The sequence below is a fragment of the Paramisgurnus dabryanus genome, chromosome 13 (genome assembly GCF_030506205.2).
Source record: "Paramisgurnus dabryanus chromosome 13, PD_genome_1.1, whole genome shotgun sequence".
Lineage (NCBI taxonomy): Eukaryota > Metazoa > Chordata > Actinopteri > Cypriniformes > Cobitidae > Paramisgurnus > Paramisgurnus dabryanus.
This window is the reverse complement of record NC_133349.1, coordinates 38,763,123-38,768,122: the sequence shown is the minus strand read 5'-3', so window position 1 is coordinate 38,768,122 and position 5,000 is coordinate 38,763,123. Positions and strand designations below refer to the sequence as shown.

General features: G+C 48.3%; 17 non-coding genes and 4 pseudogenes across 17 annotated transcripts in view; all 21 read right to left on the bottom strand.

Moving 5' to 3' along the window:
* LOC135742036 (5S ribosomal RNA) overlaps positions 1-21 on the bottom strand; it is a 119-nt gene extending 98 nt beyond the window's left edge. Inside the window, exon 1 of the ribosomal RNA XR_010529868.1 lies at positions 1-21. This exon is cut by the window's left edge and continues 98 nt beyond it. This is a non-coding gene — a ribosomal RNA (5S ribosomal RNA).
* Positions 22-142: 121 nt separating this feature from the next.
* On the bottom strand, positions 143-261 carry LOC135742564 (5S ribosomal RNA; annotated as a pseudogene).
* A 120-nt stretch (positions 262-381) lies between these two features.
* On the bottom strand, positions 382-500 carry LOC135743033 (5S ribosomal RNA). Its single transcript, XR_010530433.1, has one exon. It is a non-coding gene; the product is annotated as a 5S ribosomal RNA (ribosomal RNA).
* A 125-nt stretch (positions 501-625) lies between these two features.
* LOC135742048 (5S ribosomal RNA) lies at positions 626-744 on the bottom strand. The gene has a single exon (XR_010529879.1). It is a non-coding gene; the product is annotated as a 5S ribosomal RNA (ribosomal RNA).
* A 126-nt stretch (positions 745-870) lies between these two features.
* Positions 871-989, bottom strand: LOC135742060 (5S ribosomal RNA). The gene has a single exon (XR_010529890.1). It is a non-coding gene; the product is annotated as a 5S ribosomal RNA (ribosomal RNA).
* Positions 990-1,110: 121 nt separating this feature from the next.
* On the bottom strand, positions 1,111-1,229 carry LOC135742314 (5S ribosomal RNA; annotated as a pseudogene).
* A 125-nt stretch (positions 1,230-1,354) lies between these two features.
* Positions 1,355-1,473, bottom strand: LOC135743014 (5S ribosomal RNA). The gene has a single exon (XR_010530415.1). It is a non-coding gene; the product is annotated as a 5S ribosomal RNA (ribosomal RNA).
* A 125-nt stretch (positions 1,474-1,598) lies between these two features.
* On the bottom strand, positions 1,599-1,717 carry LOC135741922 (5S ribosomal RNA). Its single transcript, XR_010529760.1, has one exon. It is a non-coding gene; the product is annotated as a 5S ribosomal RNA (ribosomal RNA).
* Positions 1,718-1,842: 125 nt separating this feature from the next.
* LOC135742071 (5S ribosomal RNA) lies at positions 1,843-1,961 on the bottom strand. The gene has a single exon (XR_010529901.1). It is a non-coding gene; the product is annotated as a 5S ribosomal RNA (ribosomal RNA).
* Positions 1,962-2,086: 125 nt separating this feature from the next.
* Positions 2,087-2,205, bottom strand: LOC135742315 (5S ribosomal RNA; annotated as a pseudogene).
* Positions 2,206-2,330: 125 nt separating this feature from the next.
* LOC135742258 (5S ribosomal RNA) lies at positions 2,331-2,449 on the bottom strand (annotated as a pseudogene).
* Positions 2,450-2,569: 120 nt separating this feature from the next.
* On the bottom strand, positions 2,570-2,688 carry LOC135743042 (5S ribosomal RNA). Its single transcript, XR_010530442.1, has one exon. It is a non-coding gene; the product is annotated as a 5S ribosomal RNA (ribosomal RNA).
* Positions 2,689-2,814: 126 nt separating this feature from the next.
* LOC135741780 (5S ribosomal RNA) lies at positions 2,815-2,933 on the bottom strand. Its single transcript, XR_010529625.1, has one exon. It is a non-coding gene; the product is annotated as a 5S ribosomal RNA (ribosomal RNA).
* Positions 2,934-3,058: 125 nt separating this feature from the next.
* LOC135742082 (5S ribosomal RNA) lies at positions 3,059-3,177 on the bottom strand. The gene has a single exon (XR_010529912.1). It is a non-coding gene; the product is annotated as a 5S ribosomal RNA (ribosomal RNA).
* A 124-nt stretch (positions 3,178-3,301) lies between these two features.
* LOC135742093 (5S ribosomal RNA) lies at positions 3,302-3,420 on the bottom strand. The gene has a single exon (XR_010529923.1). It is a non-coding gene; the product is annotated as a 5S ribosomal RNA (ribosomal RNA).
* A 121-nt stretch (positions 3,421-3,541) lies between these two features.
* On the bottom strand, positions 3,542-3,660 carry LOC135742032 (5S ribosomal RNA). Its single transcript, XR_010529864.1, has one exon. It is a non-coding gene; the product is annotated as a 5S ribosomal RNA (ribosomal RNA).
* Positions 3,661-3,785: 125 nt separating this feature from the next.
* LOC135742104 (5S ribosomal RNA) lies at positions 3,786-3,904 on the bottom strand. Its single transcript, XR_010529934.1, has one exon. It is a non-coding gene; the product is annotated as a 5S ribosomal RNA (ribosomal RNA).
* A 121-nt stretch (positions 3,905-4,025) lies between these two features.
* LOC135742005 (5S ribosomal RNA) lies at positions 4,026-4,144 on the bottom strand. The gene has a single exon (XR_010529838.1). It is a non-coding gene; the product is annotated as a 5S ribosomal RNA (ribosomal RNA).
* Positions 4,145-4,269: 125 nt separating this feature from the next.
* On the bottom strand, positions 4,270-4,388 carry LOC135742115 (5S ribosomal RNA). The gene has a single exon (XR_010529945.1). It is a non-coding gene; the product is annotated as a 5S ribosomal RNA (ribosomal RNA).
* A 125-nt stretch (positions 4,389-4,513) lies between these two features.
* LOC135741832 (5S ribosomal RNA) lies at positions 4,514-4,632 on the bottom strand. The gene has a single exon (XR_010529674.1). It is a non-coding gene; the product is annotated as a 5S ribosomal RNA (ribosomal RNA).
* Positions 4,633-4,758: 126 nt separating this feature from the next.
* On the bottom strand, positions 4,759-4,877 carry LOC135741892 (5S ribosomal RNA). Its single transcript, XR_010529731.1, has one exon. It is a non-coding gene; the product is annotated as a 5S ribosomal RNA (ribosomal RNA).
* Positions 4,878-5,000: the final 123 nt, after the last annotated feature.

Here is a 5,000-nt window from a genome sequence, read left to right as displayed (position 1 = left end):
CAGGGTGGTGTGGCCGTAAGCGAGTGCTGACTCGCTTCGATAGACACTTCAAGACTTATGTGGCAACGCCATGACATCAGTGAACGCTTACAGAAAGATCGCATTCATGGGAAAAAATGACATAAATAATTAATTAATTAAATGCTTACAGAAACTGGTATTCCCAGGCGGTCTCCCATCCAAGTACTAACCAGGCCCGACCCTGCTTGGCTTCCGAGATCAGACGAGAGCGGGCTTGCTCAGGGTGGTGTGGCCGTAAGCGAGTGCTGACTCGATTCGAGAGACACTTCAAAACTAATGTGGCAACGCCATGCCATGGGAGAACGCTTACAGAAAGGACGCATTCATGGGAAAAATGACATAAATAATTAATTAATTAAATGCTTACAGCACCTGGTATTCCCAGGCGGTCTCCCAACCAAGTACTAACCAGGCCCGACCCTGCTTGGCTTCCGAGATCAGACGAGAGCGGGCGTGCTCAGGGTGGTGTGGCCGTAAGCGAGTGCTGACTCGCTTCGATAGACACTTCAAGACTTATGTGGCAACGCCATGACATCAGTGAACGCTTACAGAAAGATCGCATTCATGGGAAAAAATGACATAAATAAATTTTTTATTAATTAAATGCTTACAGCACCTGGTATTCCCAGGCGGTCTCCCATCCAAGTACTAACCAGGCCCGACCCTGCTTGGCTTCCGAGATCAGACGAGAGCGGGCGTGCTCAGGGTGGTGTGGCCGTAAGCGAGTGCTGACTCGATTCGAGAGACACTTCAAGGCTAATGTGGCAACGCAATGACATCGGTAAATGGTTACAGAAAGGACGCATTCATGGGAAAAAATGACATAAAAAAAATTATTAATAAATTAAATGCTTACAGCACCTGGTATTCCCAGGCGGTCTCCCATCCAAGTACTAACCAGGCCCGACCCTGCTTGGCTTCCGAGATCAGACGAGAGCGGGCGTGCTCAGGGTGGTGTGGCCGTAAGCGAGTGCAGACTCGATTCGAGAGACACTTCAAAACTAATGTGGCAACGCCATGCCATGGGAGAACGCTTACAGAAAGATCGCATTCATGGGAAAAAATGACATAAATAATTAATTAATTAAATGCTTACAGAACCTGGTATTCCCAGGCGGTCTCCCATCCAAGTACTAACCAGGCCCGACCCTGCTTGGCTTCCGAGATCAGACGAGAGCGGGCTTGCTCAGGGTGGTGTGGCCGTAAGCGAGTGCTGACTCGATTCGAGAGACACTTCAAAACTAATGTGGCAACGCCATGCCATGGGAGAACGCTTACAGAAAGGACGCATTCATGGGAAAATATGACATAAATAAATATTTAATTAATTAAATGCTTACAGCACCTGGTATTCCCAGGCGGTCTCCCATCCAAGTACTAACCAGGCCCGACCCTGCTTGGCTTCCGAGATCAGACGAGAGCGGGCGTGCTCAGGGTGGTGTGGCCGTAAACGAGTGCTGACTCGCTTCGATAGACACTTCAAGACTTATGTGGCAACGCCATGACATCAGTGAACGCTTACAGAAAGATCGCATTCATGGGAAAAAATGACATAAATAAATTTTTAATTAATTAAATGCTTACAGCACCTGGTATTTCCAGGCGGTCTCCCATCCAAGTACTAACCAGGCCCGACCCTGCTTGGCTTCCGAGATCAGACGAGAGCGGGCGTGCTCAGGGTGGTGTGGCCGTAAGCGAGTGCTGACTCGCTTCGATAGACACTTCAAGACTTATGTGGCAACGCCATGACATCAGTGAACGCTTACAGAAAGATCGGATTCATGGGAAAAAATGACATAAATAAATTTTTAATTAATTAAATGCTTACAGCACCTGGTATTCCCAGGCGGTCTCCCATCCAAGTACTAACCAGGCCCGACCCTGCTTGGCTTCCGAGATCAGACGAGAGCGGGCGTGCTCAGGGTGGTGTGGCCGTAAGCGAGTGCTGACTCGATTCGAGAGACACTTCAAGGCTAATGTGGCAACGCAATGACATCGGTAAATGGTTACAGAAAGGACGCATTCATGGGAAAAAATGACATAAATAATTAATTAATTAATTAAATGCTTACAGAACCTGGTATTCCCAGGCGGTCTCCCATCCAAGTACTAACCAGGCCCGACCCTGCTTGGCTTCCGAGATCAGACGAGAGCGGGCTTGCTCAGGGTGGTGTGGCCGTAAGCGAGTGCTGACTCGATTCGAGAGACACTTCAAAACTAATGTGGCAACGCCATGCCATGGGAGAACGCTTACAGAAAGGACGCATTCATGGGAAAATATGACATAAATAAATATTTAATTAATTAAATTCTTACAGCACCTGGTATTCCCAGGCGGTCTCCCATCCAAGTACTAACCAGGCCCGACCCTGCTTGGCTTCCGAGATCAGACGAGAGCGGGCTTGCTCAGGGTGGTGTGGCCGTAAGCGAGTGCTGACTCGATTCGAGAGACACTTCAAAACTAATCTGGCAACGCCATGCCATGGGAGAATGCTTACAGAAAGGACGCATTCATGGGAAAAATGACATAAATAATTAATTATCTAAATGCTTACAGCACCAGGTATTCCCAGGCGGTCTCCCATCCAAGTACTAACCAGGCCCGACCCTGCTTGGCTTCCGAGATCAGACGAGAGCGGGCGTGCTCAGGGTGGTGTGGCCGTAAACGAGTGCTGACTCGATTCGAGAGACACTTCAAGGCTAATGTGGCAACGCAATGACATCGGTAAATGGTTACAGAAAGGACGCATTCATGGGAAAAAATGACATAAAAAAAATTATTAATTAATTAAATGCTTACAACACCTGGTATTCCCAGGCGGTCTCCCATCCAAGTACTAACCAGGCCCGACCCTGCTTGGCTTCCGAGATCAGACGAGAGCGGGCGTGCTCAGGGTGGTGTGGCCGTAAGCGAGTGCAGACTCGATTCGAGAGACACTTCAAAACTAATGTGGCAACGCCATGCCATGGGAGAACGCTTACAGAAAGGACGCATTCATGGGAAAATATGACATAAATAAATATTTAATTAATTAAATGCTTACAGCACCTGGTATTCCCAGGCGGTCTCCCATCCAAGTACTAACCAGGCCCGACCCTGCTTGGCTTCCGAGATCAGACGAGAGCGGGCGTGCTCAGGGTGGTGTGGCCGTAAGCGAGTGCGGACTTGATTCGAAAGACACTTCAAAACTAATGTGGCAACGCCATGCCATGGGAGAACGCTTACAGAAAGGACGCATTCATGGGAAAAAATGACATAAAAAATTATTAATTAATTAAATGCTTACAGCACCTGGTATTCCCAGGCGGTCTCCCATCCAAGTACTAACCAGGCCCGACCCTGCTTGGCTTCCGAGATCAGACGAGAGCGGGCGTGCTCAGGGTGGTGTGGCCGTAAGCGAGTGCTGACTCGCTTCGATAGACACTTCAAGACTTATGTGGCAACGCCATGACATCAGTGAACGCTTACAGAAAGATCGCATTCATGGGAAAAAATGACATAAATAATTAATTAATTAAATGCTTACAGAACCTGGTATTCCCAGGCGGTCTCCCATCCAAGTACTAACCAGGCCCGACCCTGCTTGGCTTCCGAGATCAGACGAGAGCGGGCGTGCTCAGGGTGGTGTGGCCGTAAGCGAGTGCGGACTTGATTCGAGAGACACTTCAAAACTAATGTGGCAACGCCATGCCATGGGAGAACGCTTACAGAAAGGACGCATTCATAGGAAAAAATGACATAAAAAAATTATTAATTAATTAAATGCTTACAGCACCTGGTATTCCCAGGCGGTCTCCCATCCAAGTACTAACCAGGCCCGACCCTGCTTGGCTTCCGAGATCAGACGAGAGCGGGCGTGCTCAGGGTGGTGTGGCCGTAAGCGAGTGCTGACTCGCTTCGATAGACACTTCAAGACTTATGTGGCAACGCCATGACATCAGTGAACGCTTACAGAAAGATCGCATTCATGGGAAAAAATGACATAAATAATTAATTAATTAAATGCTTACAGCACCAGGTATTCCCAGGCGGGCTCCCATCCAAGTACTAACCAGGCCCGACCCTGCTTGGCTTCCGAGATCAGACGAGAGCGGGCGTGCTCAGGGTGGTGTGGCCGTAAACGAGTGCTGACTCGATTCGAGAGACACTTCAAGGCTAATGTGGCAACGCAATGACATCGGTAAATGGTTACAGAAAGGACGCATTCATGGGAAAAAATGACATAAAAAAATAATTAATTAATTAAATGCTTACAGCACCTGGTATTCCCAGGCGGTCTCCCATCCAAGTACTAACCAGGCCCGACCCTGCTTGGCTTCCGAGATCAGACGAGAGCGGGCGTGCTCAGGGTGGTGTGGCCGTAAGCGAGTGCTGACTCGCTTCGATAGACACTTCAAGACTTATGTGGCAACGCCATGACATCAGTGAACGCTTACAGAAAGATCGCATTCATGGGAAAAAATGACATAAAAAAATAATTAATTAATTAAATGCTTACAGCACCTGGTATTCCCAGGCGGTCTCCCATCCAAGTACTAACCAGGCCCGACCCTGCTTGGCTTCCGAGATCAGACGAAAGCGGGCGTGCTCAGGGTGGTGTGGCCGTAAGCGAGTGCTGACTCGATTCGAGAGACACTTCAAGGCTAATGTGGCAACGCAATGACATCGGTAAATGGTTACAGAAAGGACGCATTCATGGGAAAAAATGACATAAAAAAAATTATTAATTAATTAAATGCTTACAACACCTGGTACTCCCAGGCGGTCTCCCATCCAAGTACTAACCAGGCCCGACCCTGCTTGGCTTCCGAGATCAGACGAGAGCGGGCGTGCTCAGGGTGGTGTGGCCGTAAGCGAGTGCTGACTCGCTTCGATAGACACTTCAAGACTTATGTGGCAACGCGATGACATCAGTGAACGCTTACAGAAAGATCGCATTCATGGGAAAAAATGACATAAAAAAATAATTAATTAATTA